Genomic DNA, 27,497 nt, shown 5'->3' with positions numbered 1-27,497 from the left:
GAAACAGCTTTATCCGTTCTGTATTTGACTTTACAAGTATTATTATTTGATGTATCAGTACAGACCTTTTATTAGCCTGCAAGAGAGCTCTGGTTAACCACAATTCTCTTGCAGGCTAATAAAATGTCTGTAAAAACATATACACAGAAAATCTAACTTTAATAAAGAAGCATATCCCAGTGTATTTGAAAGGCAGGCTGTGGTTGGCAGATGGGTAGCAATCTCAACCCTAGCTTCCCAGTCAGAGAATGGTTTCTTTTAATCCTCAGGGCTGAAAGATTAAGCTTCTTCAGGCAGAAAACTGTTCCATGAAAAACTCTCAGAACATGTGTGGGCAGCACTGCAGACACCAGGATCATACCTACATGCTTAAAACTGTACTACTGAGCATGCTCTTTCATGTGCCACATCTTTGCCAAGTTGGATGGCTAGGCAATCTCTTTTGCCTTTTGGGTCATTTGAAATGCAAACATCCCCATGTCATTGATTTTCATTTGTTAACACTGAGTTAAACCAGTGATTCACAATCACACAGCTTTGCTCAGTGCTCCCAGCAGTGGAGCACAGCTCATCACTGAGGTGGTAAATCATGTTTTTGAGGCATCTACTGTGAATACATGAGGCACAGTCTGAGTTAATGCATGCCTAGATTAGTCTTTGTCAGGTACTTTTGCAGCAAGCAGTATGAGCCTGAGCATTCACCTTGACACTTCTATGGTTCTCCACTGTATTTTGTTAGTATGAATCCTTGTACATATCCATACAGAAGGACCAAAGAAACAATTCCATTATTTTTAAATAACCTCCCCTCAAGGTATTTTTTTAACTGAATAGTTCCCCTGCTGTCAGTTAGACTGAACACAAACATCAAGCCGCCGGAGGGCTAATAGGAAGTTGAATAAACAGGAAAAAATAGCCAAGGGCAAAGGTTTAAGGGCTGCATGCTGGAATGAATATCCAAGGGCAAAAGTTGAAGCAGTACTTCTGCTATGTGTCAAACCACAGTCCTGAACTCCAGGCTGTCCCTAGGCTGGGAGAGCTGGTGAGCTCATCCTTCAGCTATGAGTCTTAGCCACTGGGCTGGAGTATTTCAGGCATGGTCAAGGACTCAAGTGCACTCACAATAGCCAGGGTGGACTGAGCAGAGACCTGGTGCTGGCAGGGAAAACTGAGAACTTGACTTTGACCATTGTCTGATGAAAGTGACAACTGAGAGAGCAGAGAGGGTGAAGCTGTGTCTCTACTTGCAAAGATCTTGATTCTTTTCTGTATTTTTTTTCCTTACCTCAGCACATGACAGCGCTACTTATCCTCCATAGGCCTCTTTAAACAAGACTTTTGGATAGCCACTAGAACATGGGAACTGCCTACCTAAAAAGGAGTGCTCAGCTTACAGCAGAACCTAAATCAAGGTTTTCTAGGCTCTTAATTAATTTTGGAGGCACTTCGCTGGTCTGCAAACATGCCTGGATTTATCATGCTGGCTGTTGAGTACTTCTTTGGCCTTTGTCTCTTCCCAGAGAGAGGAACATGCACAGCAGTACTCAACATTTTCACATTATTTATGCCTGAATTAGACTGACAGTTCTCTTTCCTTTAGAATAAAAATGAGAACTCAGAATATAGAAGTCCAGACACACTCTTTGCTGGACCTAAAATGTATAATTAGAAATCCATGCAAGCATCTAGTGAACAGGGAAGAAGGCTTGCAGTAAGTAATCTGCTGAGCATGGATCATTCTACCTAAACAAAAGCAAATTGCTGTTATCTCACTACTTTTCTTAGTTTTATTTTACTACTCAGATCTGTAAGGTTAGGCTTTGTTGTCTATTATATTCACCAACAGGCAGCAATTCCTTGGTACCTTGTTTTGGACCTCTGGCCACATGAATGTATAGTCTTCCTCCTTATGATTTTAATTGGCAAAACTAATGCCAAGGAAGACTAAATGTCTCAACCTTTAACTTATGGAATGTAGAATCTGTGTGGAGTCATATCCAGATGAAGTCTCTCATGATTTTGGATATGCTAATACTGAAGTCAGTCTTCTGTGTTTTGTTCTGTTCTGTCTATGCACAGTTCTCAGGCCAGTTGGCATTTTTAGCCTGAAACCCTTTCTTGGATTTAAATGTCAGATAATTTTCTCCCTTTGAAGTTATGTGGGAGAAACAACAGATGTTATCACATGCCATTGGAAAGATCACCTCCAGCTCAAGAGGTGGTAAAAGGCTTGTTGGGAGGACAAAAAGCTGGGGTGTGAGGGACAAGGCCACTCTAGAGGATATTTCTGCTGTCCAGAGTGCTCTGACCGCATCATTAGGCTAGAGGGCACTGTCCACTCTACATTTGAAGTTTGGCCATCCCTTAAATAGCAGTAGTGAAGCTACAAAAGCTGGAGCAGAGAGAGTGATTGTGCCAGCTATCCAAATGTCAAGCCATTGCTCAAGAGGATGCCGGTGTATTTCTTGTGTGTTCAGGTGCTGAAGCTGTGTGTTTTCACACTGAGTAGTTAAGCTGGGGAGAAACTTGTATTTACCCATAATAGTCTCACTATGATTCAGTCTGTCCCTTATTACAGGCAACAACCTTGACCAATGTTGTGCAATCTTACCATTTTCTCTGAGGAACTCTTGGATTCTTTGGGGTTTTATTCCAGAAAGACCTTATTCCTCCCACAGAGAAACCCACACAAGAGAGCAATGATGGAATGACTTGCTGAAACTTATGCTTCTTGTAAAGCTAACATAAGTTCTGCCAGTAACAGTTCTTTTCTTTATGGTCCCAGTGATAAATTTTTTCCCTACACCTTCCACATCTGGAGGAAGCAGGAGCTCCCTAAGTGTTGTGTAATGACCTTCTGTTTGAGCTCTGTCTGTTATGCAGCTCCAGCAGGGCCTGCAGTAGCCATTGGCATGTGCCAACCAGGACTCAGTAGCTGGCAGAAAATGTGATTTGCAGGAGGTAACATCTGATAATACTGTTCTGAGCAGTTAGAACAGAACAGCAGTGTCTTTCAACAATTCCAAAGCAGGCATCTCACAGCTCCCTTGCCCACAGCTCAGCAGTACTCCAGAACAGAGAGACAAACTCATACACTACAAAGAAAGGTTGTTGGTGGTTGCATAAATCATTGATTTTTTTTGAAGAATTCATTGCCAGAGAGACTGTGAGATGGTTGTTATTGCTGCATGTGGACATAAGATCTGTCTTAATAATGCAGCTGGCTCTAGTTCCAGAAGGAGGGAGTGTACCAAAGGCTCCAGGGAGAATTTGTACTGAGACACCTGTGGGATGAGTTCCCACAGCTGGCAACAGACAGAGCAAGAGTAAGATTTGCTTCCAAAGGGAACTACTCTGACTGACCCAGAACAAGCATTTCAGATTGAGATGGTCTGGGGGACAGTAAGATCACAAATGCTAAAAATCCTATCTAACCATTGCTTTGCCAACACTCTTTTCACTGTCTCTCTTTTCTTCTTTCTACTGCACTTGCATCCTTCCAACCCTGCTGTTTTATTACTCCAAAGCTGGTCAAAGGGCTGGTCCCACACTTTTACACAGAGGGCTACCTTCTGCTGTGGAAATCTCCAGTGTTGTGACCCTCATTTCACATAACAGCAATCACTGACCAAAAGGGATGCTGTTCCTACCTTTTGAAATAAACCAACATGCTGCAGGGCCAAGCTACCTCCCCAGAGATCTTCTCTGCTAATTGCAGCTCTGTATGGAGAAGTAACTTTCACAGAAAATCTCTGCATTGGAAACATATAAGAAGTACGGGACTCCTAAGTTTAGAGAAGAAAAGTTATCTCTGTGTTTGGATAGTCATTTCTCTGCTCCCAGAAGTTTGGAAAGATAAAGCTGTGTAACAGCTAAGTTTTATTTAGGGTCATAAAATGCTCCACAGTTGATAATTTAATGTTTAATATTGAATCTGTCTAGGCAATGTGAGTATGAATCTCTTGTCTCTGATTTATGATGAGGCAGATCAAGTCTATGCAAACCTCTGATGTTTGGTTAGTGAGAGAAGCATTGGACTTGCTAACATATGGCCTGTGCCTTCACAAAAACATTCCTGAAAAAGATGAATGGAGAAGAGAACATGACTTCAATGACATAATAATTAGAAAGATTGATACTTTAACGTTATGACTCACTCCTTCCTTATAATTTCATTTCTGAAGCCAATTAATATTGTTTAAGAGAGATGTGTTAATGCTTGCTCTTGCAAACAAACCTAACTGATACATAATTGCAGGGTCCAGGTGGACTACATGTTGGCCATCAGCCAGCAGTGTGCCCTTGTGGCCAGGAAGGTCAATAATATCTTGGAGTGTATTAAGAAGAGGATGGCCAGTAGGTTAAGGGAGGCTTTCATCTCCCTCTACTCTGCCCTGCTCAGGCAATGTTTAGAATATTGTGTCCATTTCTAGGCTCCACACTTCAAATAAGACAGGGATCTCCTAGAAGGAGTCCAGCAGGGAGCCACAAAAATGATAAAGGGCCTGGAGCATCTCCTGCATGAGGAAAGGCTGAGTGACCTGGGTCTGTTGAGCTTGGGGAAAAGAAAATGGAGAGGGGATCTGATAGGTTTTTATAAATATCAGAAGAGAGGTGGGAGGCAAATGGATGAGACCAGGCTCTTCTTGGTGGTGTGTAGCTATACAGCAAGGAGCAATGGGTTAAAACTTGAACATAGGAAGTTCCATAGTAACATGCAGAAGAACTTCTTTATGGTAAGGGTGTCCAGGGGGGTCATGAAGTCTCCCTTTATGGAGATGTTCAAGACCTGGCTGGACACTACCTGCATGATTTTTGTTGGGTATTGCTTTAGAAGCAGGGTTGGACTCAATGATGTCTTGAGGGCCCTTCCAACTCCTGCAATTATGTGATTCTGTGTTAATTCCTGATTTTGCAATTTTACTTATGACGCGAATGGAACATTGAATGATCTTTCCAAATTTCAAGAGCAATGAATGTTTTTTAGTTTTCAATCTGGTACATTTTCAGTCTTCTGTAGCATTACTACTATATATGTATTCAGTCTGTATCTTTGAAACTCAGAAAGAAGGACAGTAAATGACTGTATATTTTCCACAAAGTTTTGCCTTTACAATATGTGCACTCTGTGACATTCAAAATCTCCTACTGAGCTTAATCAGTTTAACAGAATAAACTGGAAACATTTAAAATAATCCAGAATTAGATAATGAAGAACCTGTGATAGTCCATGAGCAGAACAAGATCTCCATTTACAAGTCACACTGTTTTTGGATGACTAATTAATCATGCAAAATCTGAAGGCTTATGAAGAGCAAGAGAAGATACTCAGATTCAAACTTAGAGAAGAGAAAGCATACAGAGCTGGGGCACTTGCTTCTCCCCCAGTGCTTTCTGGAATGTAATCTTCGTGATACTGATTTTGATGACAAGAGCTTGGAAGCTCTACAGAGAACATATTTCAGTGCTGATCACACAAATCCCAAAGGAAGCATATGAAGACATGCTCCGGTGAAACTGTTCTTTCTTTTCAGGTGAAATCACACCTCTGTCTTGTGTTGTTCCAGCACCCCATTACAACAGTTACCCAGTTTCTCACCTCTTTAGAACTGCAGAAATAAAACAACAAAAAATTCCAGGAAAAGTATGAGTGTACTGCTGTTTGGTAGAAAAAGAAAAATAAATAATTCAGCAGAAAATAGTTTCAAAGAAGATATGTTTTCCTGCCCCAAAATTTTGGTAGAAGGACTCTTCTAATGTATGTTTGTATAGATCTATAGTGACTGACTAAACAAAAAGCAAACTGAAAACACGCAGTTAAATACACAGAGAGCAGCTTATTAGTTCATCTGTGAATAAGACTTGAACAAGTATGCAAATTTGAAAACTTTAAGTTTTATTTTTATTCTTCAGTCCAAACTCATGGTGTACCTATGATAAATAACTCACGATTTCTGCAATGGAAATTAATGGAAAGCAAGGAGTGAGTGGAAAAGGTGTAGCATTAGTTTGAGGGCAGCGGACAAGGCTTTGGAAACTTGGTGTTTCCCTTGTTTTGGCAAATGATTTATCATTTGCTATGATGTTTGTACTAAAGAAACAGGTACAGTCAGTGGAGCTGAATATTAAAGGTAACTGGCACTTACATTTCTTATTTGTACCTGCTGGAAGTGCAAGCACAACAAACCAACAGCTCTGGGTTGAGTTCCTCCCTCAGAAATAATGTGGGAAACCTGCCTAAGAAAACCAAGTGAGAAAAAATGTCTGGGCAAAGAAAGTGGAAGCAAATACACTCAGACGTTCTCCTTATCTTTTGAATACAACTATGTTCATGCTCAGTTATACAATGTATACTTTTAAGAACATTTAAAAATAAGTTAAGGTGCAAATTCTTTCAAAGAAATTGCTGACAGGGATGTCAGTGCAGAATGAGGGCTAAAATCATTTACAAGAATGAGCCAAGGTACTTTAGTCAGTTAAAACTTTTTTAGCAATTATCATGCACTTTATATCTTTTGTTTTTGAGTTTTTAAGAACATTTTACCATTGATTTCTCTTGAGAGTCATAATTGGACCATAACAGACTTGGGCTTCATCATCCACTGATTGCCATATGCTTTTCATTGGATTCAAGAAGAGTGGTTTTCATAAATGAAAGCTCAGAATAACATAGGAAGATTTGAATCATTTTAGATTTAATGACACAGGCAGATGCCAACTTCAAAGTCAGAAAAGACAAATGTGGAACTATGCAAAAATGTAGAGCTCTGACTTAATGAAGATACTCATGCATGGAGATTATTAGCAAGACTATTATGGTTTTTAAAGCTATACTTATGCTATTGCTTTCTTTTAAAACCAGTCAGTTGTGTAGAGCATATTTTCTAAAAGCCTATCAACTCAAATAGAAACCACTATGGTGACATGTCCTGAACTGGTAAAGGGATATAAGTCCAAAATTTTAAGTTCATTTCTCTGAGAGATGATGCCTGCAGCAGCAGATCTAACAGAGGGAACCACCCGAGGAAGCCTGAGTATATTCTTAAGCTTCTGAATGATTCCAGTAAAAAGTCCTTGTACAGAAAGTTCCAGCTCACTTCTTGTTTACTTGGTTAGCTGCTGTAGAAGAGTCACATAGGATTTCCCTAGCAAATCACATGTTCTCATATTGCAGTGTCCTTGAGCCAAATGCATAGAAAACCTTGGGTAACCTTTTCTTCCTCAATATACGCGGTGAGAAATGATCTGTTTTCAACACTTTTGGCCCCTGTATTGCCTCGATAGTAGCCAAAAAATGACTTATTTCAGCATATTTTCTCCTGTACTCTAAACAGCATCTGTGTCATTTTCCGTCAGTCTTATCCTTAACGAGTAGTACTTTTACCTTTATAGGAAAGACTGCTATAGATGTACTAACAATTCACAAATGTAGATTTACAGCTTTCAATATTAATCTGCAGGAAATTACTTTGTTCCAGATAGTGGAGTTATATTCATATGCCTGCTGAGATAAACAGACCTGAGGCTAGGAAAGGCTTTGAACTGGGTTCTTGAAAGCCTGTTTTCCAATATCTACTTCTTTCTCAGATACTTCAAAGTCAGACATTGCCTTTCCCTTAAGCACTTGACTCTTAAAACCAAATCTGAGTTCAAGAGGAGGAAACTGTCTTAGGTCAGTTGCCCTCATTGAAAAAAGATGCCAGTGTAAAATACAGATGACACATGTTTCCCCAGATTCCTACTAAATGGGGGAAGATAATAATAATGACATTAAAATGTGTTAAATATTTGCCAAGAGAAGATAAGTTGTGAATTCTAACCCTTGCTTCAAGAACAGTTTACATACTGAACCCAGTTACTGTCTCTCACCAACAGACATTTAAGCAGGACCAGACCCGGGGTTGCAATTAATCTAAGAAAGTGCCTCAATTACTGCGTTAAGGATTCAGGTTCCTGCTTGATGGCACTTGAAGTCTTTTTATTTGTTTTTCACAGCAGGGGTGAAAAGTACACTGTTGTCCTATCACATGCACTTAAGGAAAATGCATTCAGGTTTTCCACTAAGGAAGTAATACCTGTGAAAGATTTCAGCATTCCTCACAAGGAGAGGGGATAGCACTCACACTTCTTTCCACTGATATTACAGGGATGGTAGATTTTTATGACACTCCATTCATCCATTTTCATTACTTTTATCATCCCAAACTTCTGTTTATATCATCAAATGTCAAGCAAAACCTTCTTTTAGAATCTTTTAGAAGGGTGGTACACTGTGTTTCTTCTTCATTTCATGAAAAGCAACACAAAAGGTACTTCATGGCTATCATACCTTCCTCACCAATCTGCTTCCACAGAAGGCAGTAAAATTCTTTGCACTGGAATCATGCTTGTACTGGTAGAATATGTCTTCAAGAACCCAGACTGTTCTCTTCAGGATAACCTATTAGTACTAAAGGCCTTAATGAAATTCTCTTCATGGAAAGCTCCCTTTGAATTCACTGAGCTTTGGATAAGCTGCTTGGACTTTGATGCCAGATCTTTTTTCTTTACTGACATAGATTTTTAGTAATACCTGTAAAGTAGGTATTGTGTGTTCTCAGTAGGTGGTAAAAGTTGCACAAAGGCAAATTCTAGTGATTTGTTTAAGATATCAGTCTACATAACATCTCATAGATGCACAATACTTGTTGTGATTACAGCACTGAAGAGTTAATACTTTCAGTATCTTTCCCATTTTTTGCAGAGCATAAACTTTATAAAAGCACAGCATTTTGTTTAAAAGATGTGTTTAGTTCCTTTAACCAAATTAAAGGTTTTGGAAACCATGTCAGGCTCACAGTATAGACCGTGCTTGAACTTTGTGGTTACTTTTGCCTCCACAGTGACTCAGCCCTGGTTGTTTTGGTATTCTTAAAATATAGATTTAGCTTCAAATTCAGGTCAGCTTGTATGGTCTCACTTGCTGTCCTCTGTCTTCAAATCTGGAAGATATTTGTAAAATATTTTGTCTTCTTTCTGTGCCACCAGATTCCCAGAAGTCACTAGTAAGCTTTTATTTCCGTTTCCAATTGTAGATAGAAGAAAGCTGGTAATTAAAATAATTGTGTTATACAATCATTTAGAGGAAGGAAAAGTTCTCTTCTATATTTCCAAGCCCAAAAGTGATGCTTTCTTCATGGTTCTATGAGATCATAGAGGATAAGCACAGGAAGACTTTGGGAAATAGCTGTGGTTAACAGCACCTCAGTGAACAAGGACAGGCTAGGTACACCTGTGTTAGATACATCAGGATGCACCCTCACACAAGAATATCCAAACACAGACATGGGGAAAATTATCAAGAAAGATAGGGGAAAATTCAAGGGAAAATTATAGAAAGAGCTCAAATCAGGTACAAACAAACAAAACCAACAACTCTTCATCTTGATACCAGGAATATGTCCTTGTTGGCTTGCATTAGGAAAACTGCAAGGCAATTTAATGTAATTTTCCAGTGTACGCTTCTGTAACGGATCCAACTGATACAAAGGTATCATTCAGCTCCAGGACCAATGTTTTAAATAAAAGAGTTGGAAGGAATTCAGTGTTGTGTGTTTTAGGGAAGTAGTATGTACTTTTTAAAAATCTTTGGCAGTAAGATGCAGTCAACAGAATCTAAGTGGAAAAGTGATATTTCTGTGATATTTCTTTCATATTGGCAATTGAATCTACCCTGAAATCTACAGCCTGCTTGATAATTCTGAGATTAGATCTTCAGGCAGCTTCTGCTGTAAATTTCAAATGAGCAGCAAACTACATCTTAATTTTTGTTATTACTTTCAATATTGGCCAGAGCAGCAGTATGCTTTGCATTATGAGCACCTATAACCCATCTCAGATTCCCCTCAGACATCCTTGTATCAGCAACAACTGAACATTCCACACATCATTTTGGAGTCAGAGAATATGTTCAAACTACTAATATTCAAACTACAGTAGAACCTTTGGGAACACAAGACTCACATTTTGTTTATTTTGAGATTAAGGCAAGTAAATCCAAGAAGGATGCAAATGTTGACATGGCTTACGACTTGGTTTGCTCACCATGTAGCAGACCATAATCGCAATGTAGTTGTCTGTTACAGGGCTGTCTCTGATTGCATGTGGTTGTGCCTGCATAGCATGAGTCTCTGCTGATGGACCATTTAATTCTCACATTCTTCCTTCCTCCCTTCCTGGGATCATAAAGAATCACGGCTCCTCTCAGTTTACCCCAGATTCCTTCTCTTAGGGTGTGTTTTTGTTCAGCTGGATATATGTTAAGAACATTATTCCAGTTTACTCTTTCCACTTCACTCATGTTTTATTGACCAGCCTTAAACAGCGGGTTTTGTGTCACTCTAATCACACACTTCACCAACTGAACCTATGGGGATTCCATAAAATCACTATTCACTTTCTCTATTCACCCACCATCATTCCTAATGAAATTTCATCCACATATTTTACTTCTCAAGTTATTTCTTTTCTTCCTTTGTAACCTCCTTTGCAACCATATCTCACTTCTAGATTAAACAAAATGTGTTGCAATGGTCTGCTATCTTTTGTCTGCTTAATTATGGTCTGAAAGCAAAAAATGATTTTAACATGAAGGAACACACCTTCCTACTCCATTTATCTCCTCAGATTGGCATTAACATCAGTGTTCTCAGAATGTCAATATTCCATCCACTTCCACTGACCACCAAATGTTTGTTATCTTTTATCAGATGCTAGAGAAGCTCGTCTAAAATCCTCTTGTATGATTACAGACCAAAATTACTTTCTTTCTTTTTTTTTTTTTTTTTTTTTTTTTTACTTTCTTATGGTCTCCAATTACTTTTTATATCATATTGTCTTCCTTCTGTTGCCACTGAAATTATTAGTTACAGCAGAAGGATTGGTGAGGATGTTATAATTGTGCCATGACTCCTAGGACACCTTAAAGAGGCATGGAAAAGTCGACCTTTCTGTCTACTCCCACAGTGCATTTTCCAGAAACTACACTGCTCTTTAGTTCTTATCTCCTCTGTATAAGAGATGGGTGTATAAACTGTCACAAACAGGAATTTATAAACTGTACCACACAGGAAGTGTTATGATCCTTGTTATAATCTATCTCAACACTTTTTAAAAAGTGCTGGAGAAACTATTTTTGTTCCAACAAAGTCAGTTTCCGTGGTCATTAAGCTATCTAATATCACTGCCCAACAAAGAACTTTCCATCATCCCTTTGGTTTCAGTAATTCAGCTCTTAAACTCCCAACATTTTGTCTTTTGTTGCTTCTGAGAATTCCAACTGTCTCTAAAATCTCTGGTTTTTTTTGTTGTTGATCTACAAAAAGCTCAACTATCTGTACTAAGAAAGTCATAAAAGACTTGCCTCTCACTGTCCGTAACTGCATTCTTGTATTCTGTCCTTTTTCGCACTCACAGTTGATCTTCTCTCCCTCTCACAAAAGGCTCTCACTTTGCATGCATTTTCCTCTTGCTCCATTTAATTCACTAAATCCTGCAAACTCTACATACATACAATACTTAAATACCATATATCCTTTTTTGGCCTTGTCACACTTAGCATGACACCAAACCAAAAGTTACATTCTCACTGTAGCATGTCAATGTCCATCTACTTTCCCACGTGCTTGCAAGTGTTCCCTTGTTTCTTATGCTTGGAATTCTCCTGAATTATCTTTCCATCCTGTTTCTTTAATATATCTCCAGGACCTTATGATCTGTAACGAGTCTACTGAATTTCCTTATCACTTTTATACTGCCACTCTATGATTCTTACATTTCCAGCCTTTGTCTTGAGACAAAATATGCAATACAGTATGTAGGGTCTACCTCTGTAGATAGCTATCTATGCCTGAGAACATTTTTAAGAAGTTTTCTGAGCTATTCAACTGTGTCTTTAACTGTTACAAAATCAATTAATCTCGTGTCATTGTCAGTTTTTGTATAATAGACCTCTCCCACTGTCTTCTCCATCTTCCTATTCTACTTTGTTATTCCAGTCATCCACCACTATTTTGATGTCACGCTTAGCAAGATTTTTGGATATATATGATAATCAGCCTTGAATTCATCTTTTATGATTCTATGATTTTATGTTGTTAGGCAGTTGGATTTTTTTCTTTGTTTTTGTTTTTGTTTTTTCCTGGGAGCACATTTATTCACTCCTAATACATTAGCTGTCTCATCAGCAGGAGATATGGACAGTTTGCTTAATGTTAGCTTCAAAACCAATAAAAGCTGATAATGTAATTTCAGCGGCTTGACAAAATACCAGTGGAGATACAGTGAGACATAATTTCCTCCTCCTTGACCTTATTCCAGCATTCTTGCTGCTAAAAGAGCCAGCGATACTTCTTCCTAAGAAGCAGAAGTAGACTTGGGCATCTTTCCTTCCTTTATTATAGCCCTTAGAGAATGCTTGGGACTGATACCTCTCTTTTCAGGGCCATTGTATCACTCACCATAAAACTTATTTCCATTAAACTATTTTTTTATGTCTTCTCTGAGTAAACCAGCATGGATTTCATAAACTTAATTAGCATGGCTATGATGTGCATGTCATCCTGTATTTGCTTCACTGCAGTTTGGATTAACAACATGTCTTATCTCTCTGCAGCAAAGAGTATTTCTTGCAGCAGAGTAAGTCTTAGCTTCAGAGTACCTCAAGATCTAAAGCTCCAATTCACATGGAATTTGAGTACCTGCATCTTTGCACTACTTTGAAATGCAGCTCTGAATGCAGCTATCAGACACTTTGAGATGCCTCATAGAAGATAAGACTTCTGTGCTCTTTTCTGTCAGCACCTATTACGTCTGGATAAGAAAAAGAAATTGTTTATGAAAGCAGATGCTATTCCAAGATTTCTCTTTCTTAATAAAATCATTTGCAATTGTTTAGGCAGGAGACAGCATGCTCTCATCAATGTCGCGTCTTGAAGTCTGTAAGACTTCCCGTAAAGCAAAAGAACCCAAACCCTATGTGTCCTATTAAGTGAAAAGAGCATGAATGTCCCTTCTCGGTGTATCTGCCTCTATATCTGTGTCTGTCTATGCCTATCTGCAGAGTGGGATTGCTACTGTAGGTCTATTTTAACCCCTAAGAGGAAGAGATGACTTAGAATTTATCTTCAGAATGTTTTTATCTCCAATTCTACCATTTATAATGTTAGGGCATGGTGTCAGAGTCATACTTTCCTGCTGTTGAGGTGCTAGGATTGCAGCTAAAAGGTATAAAATAATGTGTTGTGAAGAAGAAACAGGCCTTTGTTGAATATTCTTTATACATTGTCACCACCACAGGATCCTTGATTGTAAATTGGTTTCTCCTAGTTTAAGGATCATTTCCACAGCACAGCATGTTGGTAGAAAAGCATTTTGTAGAGAGCAAGACACTAGAATGGAAATTAGGAGGACTGGGCTCACTTTTATGTTTCTATGACTGTAAATCTTTGGGAACACTGCAAAGTGTGAGTACAACAACACTAAGCATTAGTACTGTGTAAATCCATCTTTGACTAGACAGAAATAGCAGCCTCTAGCTAAACACCCAAGTGCCTCACGTATCATCTCTTGCCAATTTCAGATCTATTAACTGGCATCCTAGAAGCCAGCACACCAAGCTAGGAGTGTGTAGAGTTGATTGAGAGGAAACAACAGCAGGATCTGTATTTATGGTGTTGTATCACAGCCCCTATCTCCCAGTAGTGGTACCACTCAGTAGGACACGGGTTTCCTGTCACTTGACGGGTATCTGTGTACATGCACCTCCTGTTTCTGCTCAGTACCACCTCGTCTGGATTCTTTTGTGTCCTCATCAGCTGTTCTCATAAAAAAATTATTCTCTGTTAATCATAGAATCACAGAATCACAGAATTCTAGGGGTTGGAAGGGACCTCTAGAGATCATCGAGTCCAACCCCCCTGCCAAAGCAGGCTCCCTACACCATGTCACACAGGATAATACTTCATAGCATGTTAAATAGCGTATTAAGACTGTGACTTGAGATCTCCTCTGGTTCAAATTTGAGACCAAATCTTTCCTACAAGTTCACTGTTATCAAATAAGGGCTGTTTTGTTTTTTGATTTTTTTCTTCCTTGTTTGTTTGTTTCTGCTTCTCCTGTAGAAATTAATCCTTTCCAGATGAATTGCTGAAATTATCTTCAGACAAGAAAGAGAAAACTTATTCTGCCTTTGTGCTAAAGGTACCATTTTGGAGCATGGGGATTCCTGTTCCTTCCCCAACCAGTATTTCTGTGCTCTGTGGGAAGCGGAAAAGCTTGTAGTATATGAAAAATATCAGTATGAATGCTTCAGAGGACAGTGACTAGGACATTTATCTGAGATATAGTAACTTGGATTAATATCCTTTCGTGTTCAACTGACTGGGGAAAGGATTCAAATCCAAATTTTTCATCCGCATTTACTTTCTATCTGACTTCTGAGTTGAAACTCAGTGCAGAAGCATAGCACCTAATGATAAAATCTCCAGAAGCCAAAATTTAGAGGTCAGAGATGGAGATACTTTCAATAGCTAGGCAAATATGTAGCAAATGACTCTGTTATAGATGTTCTTGTTTGTAACACAGTACTGATACATGGGTCTAATATGTACTTGCTTAATCATCCTCATAAATTTGGTTGCTATGTCAGTGTTTACACCTTTTCCCTTCCTTCTCACTAAGAATCAGAGTAATTCTGCATTGCCATAATCAGATGACCTTTCTTATTTAAAGTAGAAATTTTCCTGTCAGGGTTAGTCTGTTCAGTGGGTCCTGAACAAGGTGTTCCCGAATGCAAAATAATCATAAGGAATGAACAACACTCCTTGCCTTACATGGCAGTTCTGGATAGGCAATCCTGATATGCTGTTTAGTAATGGAACTGCAGCTTGTGTAACAATGATGAAACTGTTTCCCCATGTGCAATGTAACTGAGGCATATTTAGCATTAACGCTGTAAATAGCCTTGTTGCATACTTCTTGGTCCAAAGGTTGAAGGCAAGATTTTTGAGTGGAACTAATTTTGGTACACAACCCAGAGGCTTATCTCTTCTTTCCAGGATGAATTAAAATAAGACATTACTTTCTCCTACAATCCTTGCCTCATTTAGTGCAGATATTCTGAGACCAAAAATCAATGAAGAATTACTATGTAACATTTATTTAGTTGTTATTGCAAACACTGAATAAGGAAAACAAAAGATGCAAAGCATGTCTGTGCAAATCCTCTTCAAGTCTTTCTTGACTTTCTTCTTCTACTACTTTCCATGCTCTTAGTAACTTCATTAAGAGCTGCTGGTTAAAAAATGTATAATTATGATTAGTCATGTTATAGGAATATCTTGGATTAAGTAATAGTAATAGTAATAGTCTCGTGCGGGTTGGAAGGGACCTTAGAGATCATCTGAGTCCAACTCCCGGGATTCGAGCCTCTGTGCTGCAGAGCGGCACTTCTACCACTTGCACCACAGGGGGGATTCAAACCCCAGGCCCTGGTGTTGCAAGGCGGCATTCCTACCACTTGCGCCACCAGGGCACACATATAAGTGATATCCCCTTATTAAGCACCCTAGTATCCACATGCCAAAAATATTAGCAGATAATTGATGTTTGATGGGCCATCTGTGTTCTAATGCCTCAAAAGAAACCTCATAAAAGGAACAACTTTTTAAAGGCATAAGAGATAATGTAAAAGTGAAATAGAATTTGGGAAACTTTAATTGCTTCAGCACGGAACAGTTTGTTGAATGGAATGTAAAGGAACTACAGATAATACTTCTTTGCTGCTTGGCTCAAAAAGAAGATAATTGTTCATTGGGAAAGAAGATTAATTTGATGAGGCTAGAACTACAGCTGCTAAGCAGGAGTACAGAGAGTTCATGTTTCCCAGAGAACATCTCAGAAATAACTGAGGGAGAAGAGAAATAGGAACAACAGGAGCTCAGTCAGTCACTTCAAGATTGTTTCATAAAAGAAGTAAACAGGATTAACTATAATGAGATTATCAGCTAATTCTGTGAGGCAACACCCATAAAAATCAACAGGCAAAGGAGAAGGATCTGAACTCTGTGGTATTGTTAACAGCAGTGAGATATCTGTCCCAATAATATGCAATGCTGTTGTAGTTGTAAAATTGAACTATAATCTCTGATAGCAAGAATATTTCTACCCAGCATGTGAAAGATCCTGAAGCTCAATGCTCTGATTTCATAAGGAAAATTCCTTTTACAAAGTAACCAGAATTACCTTTTCACCAACCCATTCTTCTTTGCCACTGGAGCACTGCATTCAGGCAAGACAGCAAGACAAGCAGTTTTCCTGCACTGCTTCTTTTTGCAGCTAACTTTTCTGCTTTCTGCATATTTCTCTAGCAATGTTTTAATGCCTTACATGCACTTTGCCACCAACAGTGAGTGTGTAGTTTCTGTCTGTGTCACAGAAGGGCTCCATAATCAGGAGAGTCCATCCTGGGACTGTTCTCTTTATTACTGAGAGTCTCTTTATATCAGGGTCAACCACATGGTAACATTTGGAGGAATAAATCATCCCACCATCATTCCTGATTCTGAAGTCTCCTCTGATCTCTGGCTTTCCTCTTCCTGTGTTGTTGCTGGTGGACTCAGAGCTCGGCACATTCCCTGTGCTATTTAAAGAACTTATTGAGCTGGTATATTATTTTAAGACAGCCACTGTATTCTTTAAAGCACCAACAGGAAGTGTTTAGCCTACGTAAATCTTAGTGACTTTTCTGTTCTCAGTTTATACACACAGACTGGATTTTCCATGTTATATATGTATAAACAAAATTAGATTTAAAAACAGAGGACTCTATCCCACATAACATTTTCCTCTTGGGCTCTCTTTTCAGGGAGACTTTTCATACCAGGAAAACCTGCCACAGCTGACTGGAATGGTCTTTGAATAAAAGATGTAGCTCCTATTTCATACAGAAAGGTCATCTTGTTTCAAGGTTTGCTGATGAGAGCAGGGAGGGCAAAAATTGTAACAGCTGAGTGCAGCTCAAAGTCAAAGAATTTTGTCAGGACTACATGGGTAAAACACTTGCAGAGTTATGTCAACCATACTCAACTCCTCCTCCATCCATTTAAGGGTCCAGTGGGGGCCACAAAGATGGTTAAGCTCCTGGAGCATTTCCCTTATGAGAAAAGGCTCAGACACCTGAGACTGTTCAGCCTGGAAAGGAGCAGGCTGAGACAGGATCTCATCAATGCTTATAAATATCTGAAGTGTGAGAGTCAAGTCCATGGGTCAGACACTTTCTGGTGGTATGCAGCAACAGAACAAGGGGCAGTAGGCACAAATGGGAACACAGAAAGTTCCATACTAATGCAAGAATTTGCTTACTGTCAGAGTGACAGAACACTGGAACAGGATGCTCAGAGAAGTTGTGGAGTTTCCTTCTCTGAAGAAATTCAAGACTCATCTGGATGCCTACCTGTGCAACCTGCTTTAGGAGAGGGTTGGACTCAATGGTCTCTAGAGATCCCTTGCAATCTCTGCAATTCTTTGATTCTGTGATCTTCAAGATATCATCAGGATCTACCTGAGATATTCTACCACATCCTCTGCTTCTGTGAAGTGACAAGACTGCCATGCCCCATACGAGGGCCCAAAAAATGATTTAGCCCTTGTTATTTTCATGGGATCACTCTTCTCCTGCTGAGACTAAACAAATAGAACGTCAGCTTATTTGAAAATGTAATACACTTTTCCTATCAAACAGGCAGAATTATGGAGAATTTGCAAGGAAAGGGCTCTGGAAATGACCTCAGGTCACTCCCAGGTCTCATTAGTTCTGTGTGTCCTGGATCACCACCTGCCTCCTTGAGAAAAGGGAGAAAATTACATGGATAAGACTTCTCTCAAGCTTGACATAGTACAGGGAGCTAGGTCAGGCATTTACCAAACTTGCCTTGTTATGGGCATCCCTCATTTGAAAGAATATCTACTTAGCCTCTTATTCAAGCTTTGCTACTAGAATTTTCCCTATTGCTTTTTTAACCTTCTGTATCTATGGTATTAAAAGTAACAAGTAAACAAAAGATCAGCTGAATCAAAACCAGGTTGCTGGAAGACTGGGCTGGTTGCTCATAGATGGAAAGAAGCCAAAGCAACCTGGCTCATGGTTGTGCAAACAAATATCAGTTACAATGAAGCATTTTTGCTTAGCCATTCCACTTGCCCAGGAGAATGTAGTCCACAGACCCAGTTCTGCAAACATTAGTACTAGCCTGGGAGTTAATTTCTCAGCACTACACAAGAACAAACTAGAAACTGTCTCTTCCCCACTGACATTCTCCTTCTCTTGAGCTTTGACACCAGCAATCCATAGCAACTCTCCAGGTTCACATATCACAGAATAGCTGAGGTCTGAATGAAAACAGGGAGCTCATCAGATCCCACTGGCTCCGTGGGCAACTAGTTCCTGTGCTGACTCACCCATGTAATAAAAATGTATCTTCTGATGTTCAGAGGGGGCCTCCTGTGTTCCAGGTTGTCCCACTGACTTCTGTTCAGTTCCTTGGCACCACTGACAGAATTGTGGTTCTTCTTTCCAGCTCCCTTCAGGCATTTGTAAGCACTGACAAGATCACTCCAAACCTCACATCTCCTCTATCTCCATATCTCATACTTGGGAAAAAAAATGTAGATATTACCACATACTGATACTTATTTTCGCAACAGCAAAGAGCACCCTGTTCCCTGGTGGAACTGCCCGTTCTCTTGCAATATAGAACTCCTTTAGAAACAGCCAAGTAACCAACCAAAACCAAATCTAAACCACTTAACTGCATCAGTGGACAAGGTAACTGTGTCAGTGGACAATGGAAGAGCCTCTGATATCATCTACCTGGATTTTTATTATGGCATTTGACAGAGTCTCCTGTAACATTCTTCTTTCCAAATTGGAAAGATAAATATTTGGTGGGTGGATTGTACAACAGATGAGCAACTGGTTATGTGACCATACTCAAAGTGATGGACAATGGCTCAATGTCTTAATGGGCATCAATGACAAGTGGTCTCTCATGGGGTCGGTGCTGGGACTAGTGTTCTTTAGCATCTTCATCAGTGACACTGACAGTAGGATTGAGTGTACCCTCAGCAAGTTTACAGATAATGCCAAGCTGTGCAGTGTGGTCAACATGCTTGAGTGATGGGATGCCATCCAGAGAAACAGGCTGAACAGAGGGCCCAGGTGAACCTTGTGGGGTTCAATCAGGGCACAGCCCCTTCTACCAGTTTTTTCTGGACAGCCCTGATGAAAAGAACTTGGGGGTACTGGTGGATGGGAAGCTGGACATGAGCCAGCAATGTGCCTGCACAACCCAGAAAGCACTTCCCCTGCGAGGTCAGGCTGAGAAAGCTGAGGCTTTTTTTCTGATAGGCCAATGGGAAATGGTTTCAAACTGGAAGTGAGGAGATGTAGTTCAGATATAAGAAATAAGTTTTTTACAGTGAGGTTGTTGAAGCACTGGAAAAGGTTGCCCAGAGATGTGGTTGTGCCCCAACTCTGGAGACATTCAAGGTCAGGCTGGACCAGGATGTGAGCAAGCTGGTTGAGCTGTAGGTGTCCCTGTTCATTGCAGGGAACTATATGACCTTTAAGAGTTCCTTCCAACTCAAAAGAACATACGATTCTATGATTCGAACCAACCAAACTACATTTAAAAAACCTCACAAGTTTACTTGTGGGTATATTCTTTCTTTAAAATGATTATTTCACAGAAACTTCATCAGTTTCCTTATTGTAGGACATCCTCATGCAATTTCCAGAATGAAGAGAGAAAACAGACTGTTTGTTTCTAAATGGGATATCATACTTTTTAGCTGGCACTGGTTATCAGATTTGTCAAATGAGAAATAAATGATCTTAGGTCCAGTGCATTAGCTGTTGCTAAATTACAATCATTTTCAGAAGTCAGTTTAGTAGATGTGACAGAACCTCTATTTGTTTTCTGCAATGTTAGACATAACAGCATTGTATTTTTATTTTTTTCTCTGCAGTGCATCATCAAGAAAATCAGGTCTCAGCAGGTTTAATGTATTCTTGTTGTTACATCTTCACATTTTCCCTAGCTCTTGTTCCAAGTTTGGGCTGGTTACCTGAGTCCCATGGGATATTTTCTGAAGACAGAGTACTTGTACTCCACTCTCCTATTTTTAAGAGATCATACACTTTTTGCTTTCAAAAGCAGATTCTTCCTTTGCCCTTCTGTTTAGAATTAATCCATTCCTGCCTCCTAGCAACCACTTACCATTACATCTACAGCCAAGACAGCAAGTAAACATCCGCTGTGTAAGTACCTAATGTAAGTGGAGTTAATGAACTCTTAGCAGGCACTGTTCCCTTTAGGTAGTACAGCCTGAAAATCTATGCCACCTACCCTTTGTCAGCACTCTAAGGAGAGGGATCCTGAGATTGGCAGCAGACAGCAATGTGCTGCTGACTGATAAATGTGCTAGAGTAACAAAGTAAAAGCAGACTCTTCTCTTGGATACCAAATACAGATCTAGCCCTATTGTGGACCTTTTTAATGCCTTACAGTGACTATCAAGGGGCCAACAGAAATAACATCTACATTCATCTATCTAAACAAAGCACCTACTCTAGGTGCTTAATTACTTTTAACTAAGTAATCAGGGATTATTCTTAAATTAGAGTAATCAGGGTTCCTGCTGTAGTCAGTGGACAGATGCATTTATGGAGAACAATTTAAGTCTGAATCTGAATAGATCTCTGAGGGTACCTCTTTTTCTCTCTCCACTAACTCTACAAAGACTTAAGACAACCAGACTTCTGACTTGGGCATCTCAGCATCTGATGTTAGACAGAGTTAGTGTGGGTAATGCCTGTGTTCCAGTTATATCTATACTATGAACAAGCAAAATATTTATGACCAGTATGGTGTCATTAGATGTTTTTTCAGCATAATTTAAACCTGAACTGTCCTAAGCATCTGAGATGTACTTTAAGCTATACAGTAATGATGATAAGAGCCAGTGCTACTAAAGTATGCACATTGTAGAGTTATTTTTACTCCTCCTGAGGAATGGGCTCTTACCTATCTCCTATATATACACCAGAAATTCTACTCTACTTATTTTGCTGATGAAGTAAGCTTGGTTTGCAACAACCATGTGCTAGACTAGTCCTTCACACTTTGTCTCCTGATACAAATTTTAGCAGAAATATTAACTTAAGAGATTTCTCTCTGCTGCCCCATGGTAGGGGGAAGAGCTCTCTCAGTTGTTCTGGCACCAGTGTCTCTGGAGTCAGTTTCTAATCTGGATAAATAGACTAAATTCTACAACAGAAGGCACCAAAAACTGAAGATCGCTTCTATTGAAGACTGCACTTGAGAAAGTGCTACACATTGTAATAAATACTGATGTTGTCTCATTGAAACATCTGTTATAATCCTCAGTTGGATTCTCATCAGTTTTACTGATGGATTTTCAGCATGTGTTCTCCATGAACACAAAAACCTTGCAAGCAACATATAATGTAGTAAAGAATATGCAGAATTTACTGGAGGGCTCAGACAGGAAACACAAGATTAATTTACCTCTGCAACATGGCACTGCACATCCCAAGATGTTACCTTATGCTCCCTTACAGGCAATGGAGAGAAAAAGGTTCTCAAAAAATGTGATCTATTTCAGACAACAATGAACTGTGCTCTGCTCAGTGCCTATTTGTCATCACTGTCTGCTAGGAAACGTGAAGAGTTTTCTCAGCTGTGAGCATATGTATTGTAGGGAGCTATCAAATCTTCATTGTTTTTTATTGCAGAGACATTGTCACAATTTTACTTCTACTCATGTACACAGGTATATGCATGTGTACATATATATGTATACGCATTCAAAATTTATTTAATAAAGTTCCAAGTTAACACGTATGTCTGTACAGCCCATGTTTAAGCCCATTCCCCATTCCCTTCTGACCATTCCACCAAAGATTTCCTTTACGAAATGACTGTTACATGTACTTCAAATTCTGTGAAGTCTCTATAGCTGAGAAAAATACAGCGAATATTGTGCAAGTCCTCCTCAGTCAGCTAGAAAGATTCAAAAGCTGGCAGCTGCTTCCTCTGCACGTAATAGCTGGAACTGGTTAAGCACAAAACCAGAGTGGCACAAAATGTTTGTGTCAGCATAACAAACACCCAATTCTTGGATCTTCATGCTGCACAGGCAGTTTAAATACCTCTCCTCCTAAGCCCAGTAAGATGATGCAAGAATGTACAAACTCCAAACTCTCAGTGTTTTCCCTCTAACTAGGATAAAATTCTAAGGTTAAAGAAGTTAGCTAATAACTATGTGAGGAGCCAGAGGCTGTCTGCTGTGGACAGTGCTGTTCTTGCACAAACATTTGCATCTCCTCCACTATAGAGATCACAATGAACTGAGCATCTTCTCTGATCCCTTGTGAACTGACCCACTCATCACACCTACATACTTCTGAAAGGGTGAAGCTGTTAGGCCTTCACCACCCTTCATAACTCGAGGCACTTTCCAGCCTCTCATGACATTAAATGTGCTGGACTTGCAAAAGTCAGTGGCATGAGAAAAAAATTCAACACGGTTTCATAAAGATCAACCAAGCATATTCCCAGGTTGTCTCACATCTGGAGATTTCTGGGCTCTTTTAGCTGCATCCTACAGGCATTCAGAAAAACAGAAGACTAAATAAAATCTCTTCCTGTTGCTTTCCTCTCTTTGGAATAAAACCAAGCTCTGTAGTGCACAACACATTGCTCATCAGAGTGCCTTCCTGCCAGAGCACTTTACTAACTCAAATTATGCATCACAACACCCTTGCAGGATGGAAGAAAAGTTTAAAAAGCTGGTAACTGTTGCTTGTTGGAGCAATCTCATGGAGGTCAAAGACTCTGTATGAGCCAAAGAAATTTAAGTAATAGGATGTGGAAGCACTGAGGACAAGATCTCCATACTTCACAGCATGATGAAATGTGGAGGCCATTTGGTACTTGCAGATCTCTGTTGTTTTTTTGTTTGTTTGTTTGTTTGAAAGCTGAGCATTTTTGAGAGAACAGGCTCAAACAAACAGACTCCTACCATGTCTAAAGCAGCAGAACAGTAACTAAGAAGGTCTCAAAAGCATCCAGATACCTAGCTCCTGTCTGAAATCCCACATATACAAACTTAGCTCTTCAGGTGCTTAAATACTTGTTGAAAACATGTCCATACAAAAAGCACATCAAATACAAACCTCAGAGACCATGTTCATCTATCCCCTGAACACATACTTTCCCATCCAGCATGGGTTTCTGTCCCCATGTATTGTCTCCTATTGTCTCTGTGCACTGTTTGCAGACACTGTGGCACCATTTGGGCAATCTCTAGTGGTCTTCTTCTTTGCCAGTTCAGTGTTTATAATTTCTATTTCTTCCTGTTTTTAAGTGGCTTATCTGGCACAGTGTTATTACAATGTTATTATTTTCTGGCTCAATGAAAGTATGATTAAAGCAGAGAATATAAACAGACTTTGGGAAAGCTGTCATTTAAATCCTTCCTGATTAGCTTTCCTTTGAAAACTACCACTGACTCTGGAATGGGAGGTGGTGGGCCTCAGTCAACTTTAACATCTGGACCCAGAATCACAGTTTGAATTCACAGTAGTTCCTGTCTTTACAGAGGAATAAACGACTTGCTTCTTTAACCCTAACCCTCCCAGAAATTAGTATTTTCATACTCCATGGAGAACCCTGAAGTAAAACTAAAGCAGGAGTCCAGAACCCTGCTGTACTGCAGCTGTATGAGTACTCAGCACATTTCACCCCTTAGAGGACCTTGGATGCATCTGTTTCCCAAAGTCACCGAGAATATCAGAGGGACAATCAGGGACTGCGTTCTGGTGGAGAATGGAATACCTTTACTCCTGCCTCAACTATCACACTCAAAGATCATCTCTCTCACTGAACCGGAAGCAGAAGGAAGAACCTGCAGCTCACAACACAAGTCTCTTTGGGAACTGTGGAGTTCATCGCAAATTATTCTCAGCTGCCCTTCCTGGGAGGAGATAGAGAGATCCCCTTTAGGCTTTCTGTGATTGATTTGTGATGGGTCAGGCTCACAGAGCACAAAATAAAGAGCCTTCTGTTTGATTCATGTAACCCAGGCACTGCTGCAAGAAAAAGCAAACAAAGAGCTTCCCTTAGTTCAGACACTGTGGCATTCTCAGCCTGCGAGCACTGACTTTTTTGATATTATGTACATATAGCGAAGCTCTGGCCTTCCCTGCATTTGCCTTCTCAGAAGCCACATCCTGGCAGCCTCACAGTGCAAAAACACAGCACGGCCACCCAGGCTGAGCCAGAACCATGGCAGCACAAAGGAGTAAGCACTGCAGATGGCTGGACAAAAGATGCAGCATGGAGAGAGCTGGGATCCTCCAGGTTGAGGGAATTCTCTCCCCACCAGCTTGGCTGGGATCCACATTCCTGCATTCCTGGCCCTGCCACAAAACAAGGCAGTGTTGTATAGCGGAAGGCTGGATGCTTTGTTGTGGGTAATAAACATCAGGAGAGTTTGAACAGAAAAGCCAAAGTTTTGCAGTTCCTCTGCTGGCCTGTGACCTGAACATATAAACACTTAACAGACAGTCATAGGTTAAGTTATTCTACAGCATTTTTTTTATAATGGCAAACAGTTTCTCTGAACTGAACTGAATTTGCTTGGATTAAACTACAGCCTTCTTGACTTTTTTTTTTTCTTTTCTTTTTTTTTCTCCTGTCTTGATATAAAAATGCCAAAGCTCTGAAGAACTGAGAACTGTTTTCTGCTGAGGTTGCTAAATTGATTCTACCTTGCAAACCCAACACTGAGAATCAGAGTTGTTCAGACAAAAAATGGCTAATTGCACTTCCATCAGCAGTTCAAACGCCACTAAAGCCTGTTATTTTCATGCGCTGAAACAACAAAACAGATAAGAAAGAAACATACATAGTTTCTGCTAAGTACTATGCTAAGATCCATGTCCTGGGTTACTGGGTCACCCACCCATTTTCTAGTGGATAAGGGATAGAGAAGTTAGACTTTTGGGGATGGTGTTTTTGTGCATTGATTTGGTGTGTCAGACACACAAGCAAGGGGAAAATAATGAAATGGAGTGAATTGTTTCACTTTTCTAAATATGGCCTGTCCTTTTCTTTTAGAAGCCACATTTTTGTTAGGGTGTATGGATCTTGCCACTGCCCTCAGCACACTTCTGTACAGGTCCTTCATGGAGAAAGAGGAGATAAAATACTTCAGGATGGACCTTCCTGATTATCACCTGCAGGCCAAGCATTTCCTAAACTTGCTTCCTGGAACTTGTCCCATATGGATATTTGGATACAGCCAACATGTTTTGGAGGGTGAAAGAGCTCAACAGAATGGGCACAGCCAGTTAAAGTCAGTGTCAAATCATGCTTTTTTCCCCCTAGAATAGCAAATTGGTAGTACAAATGTAGTTTCATAAGCCTTCCTTGTGCTAAAGATTAGTGATAGAAAGGGAATATTAAACTGTTAGGTTTGTCTTTAAGCTACCATTTTCTTTCCCACAGTTCCCTTCATCTCTCTACTTGCAGTACCTGCCTATATATTCTTGCAGTGATCCCAAACATGTAAAGTCTCTGTGCCATTGAACTTCTGATCACAAAAAAGAAAGAGGTAACATTTAGTCTGAGGGGAAAATAAATAAATAAATAAAGAGAGCTGCTGATCTTGGTAATTTTGAAAGAGTGTGAGTGACAAACAGAATCAGAAGTAGCCAACACAGAAAATCTCTGAACTTATTGTTTCGAGCAGATCCCATTCAATTTTTCTATCTGAGATGACTGGATTTCTGCTCCTGATAAAATACTGTTTTCTGAAGTAAGATCTGAACCAAAGGCCATTCACAAGCTTCATAGAAACATTGCTGTTACTGTTAAACTTGATAGCAGCTTGTTTTTATAAAATAAGACATTGATGCCAAATTGGAGCTGGCAATATCATTTAAAGAAGTGTTATTCTGGATATAAACAGGAAATGTTTAGACTACTGATCTCATGATTAATGAAAGTTTCCACATCTACATAGCAGCCAATTTTCCCTTTCCTTGGAGATTACTCCATAACATGATCTAGAGAAGGGTCAAAACTTCAGATCCTCCATATTGAAGTATATGAAAAATAGCATTTCTGTGGAAATGTTGGCATGTTTTTCCCCCTCTGAAATCAAACCCAGGTATTCAAACTTACTCCAGTAGGAGTGGAAACCAAGTCAGTCTTCTGAAAGATTTTTGTTCAAGCTTCTTTTTTTGAGGGCCAAGGAAGTTTTCTTTTGAAAGAATTCTCAGATTACCCTAAGTTCATTCATGGAAAATTGCTCCAAATATCTTGACTACAGACTACAAAAAACCCTGTCCTTCCTCTTAGACACCCTTATTTTTTTCCTTTTGTTTCCTCTTAGACACCCTAAACATTTTCCCAGTTAGGGGAAAAAAAGTGAACTTTACTTAATAGTTCCAAAATGTATTGTATGGATCTATTTAGACATTCTCATTAGTCTTTAGGCTACCAATCTAAACACATGTGAAAAGGGAGGCTAACAACACAGCCCTATAATTGCCTGATCTAATTGTCTGACCAGAGTACCAATTTAGAATAACAACAGGACGGGGCAGAACTTGTTAGCTAGTACATGCTGTCCCCAGACCAGCAAACCAGGGAAAGAGAAAAATACAGTGTTTATGTCGATTATTCCTTCTGCAAGGCCATAGAAACCTCAAACACCCAAGGGAGACCAGGACCATCAGGACAGTGTTTAACTTGGCACTTTCAGTTTCAAGCCAAGCTTATCAATATTTACTTGTTGGAACTTCTGAGAAGGAGAAACTGCACTGAGCAGAGAATCTTCAGGCAAACTGAAAAGAAAAATCAGATGGAAATACATACCAGTGCTTTTCTTATGAGCTCACAGACAAGTTTAGACTTACCCTAGAGAGCCAGCCAGGTGTTCTGGAGCTTCTGCAAGGTGTCAGGATATCTCTGCTTTTGCTGGAAGCAGCAGCAATAGGCAGGACTCCACAGGAGATAGAATTACAATTCAGCATCTGGTTTTCTTTTCTCTGAACTGTTTGGAGAGATTTTGCTTCTGTTTTATCGAGCTCAAGACTGCTTTTCTCCTGCTTCTGCCACATGCAGGACATTGAGTTCCCCAGTAGCTCTTCGTCATGCAAAGAATGGAAATCTCTGTACAAACACTCACCTGTACCATAAAAACCTTCTGAGGTAATTACTTGGCAGAAAGACTCTCTTATGTAAGAGCAGTTGCCCTAACCTAAAGTGTTTCTACTTCATAGCTTTCAGGAATGAAGGGTGTTTGAAGTTAATAATTCACTGTGTAACAGTTAGCTTGCAAAAATTCAGTTCATATGTAGAACGGGT

General features: G+C 39.7%; 1 protein-coding gene across 1 annotated transcript in view; it reads right to left on the bottom strand.

Annotated features, from left to right (window-relative positions):
- LIFR (LIF receptor subunit alpha) overlaps nucleotides 1-27,269 on the bottom strand; it is a 90,202-nt gene extending 62,933 nt beyond the window's left edge. Inside the window, exon 1 of the mRNA XM_085528794.1 lies at nucleotides 27,047-27,269. The gene's annotated coding sequence lies outside the window, so the exon portion shown is untranslated. The remainder of the gene's footprint in view (nucleotides 1-27,046) is intronic.
- Between the last annotated feature and the right edge of the window lie 228 nt (nucleotides 27,270-27,497).

The sequence above is a fragment of the Coturnix japonica genome, chromosome Z (genome assembly GCF_054131305.1).
Source record: "Coturnix japonica strain WE chromosome Z, WE-NBRP24, whole genome shotgun sequence".
NCBI lineage: Eukaryota > Metazoa > Chordata > Aves > Galliformes > Phasianidae > Coturnix > Coturnix japonica.
Note: the sequence above shows the minus strand (reverse complement) of the source record. Positions and strands in the feature narration are given on the sequence as shown.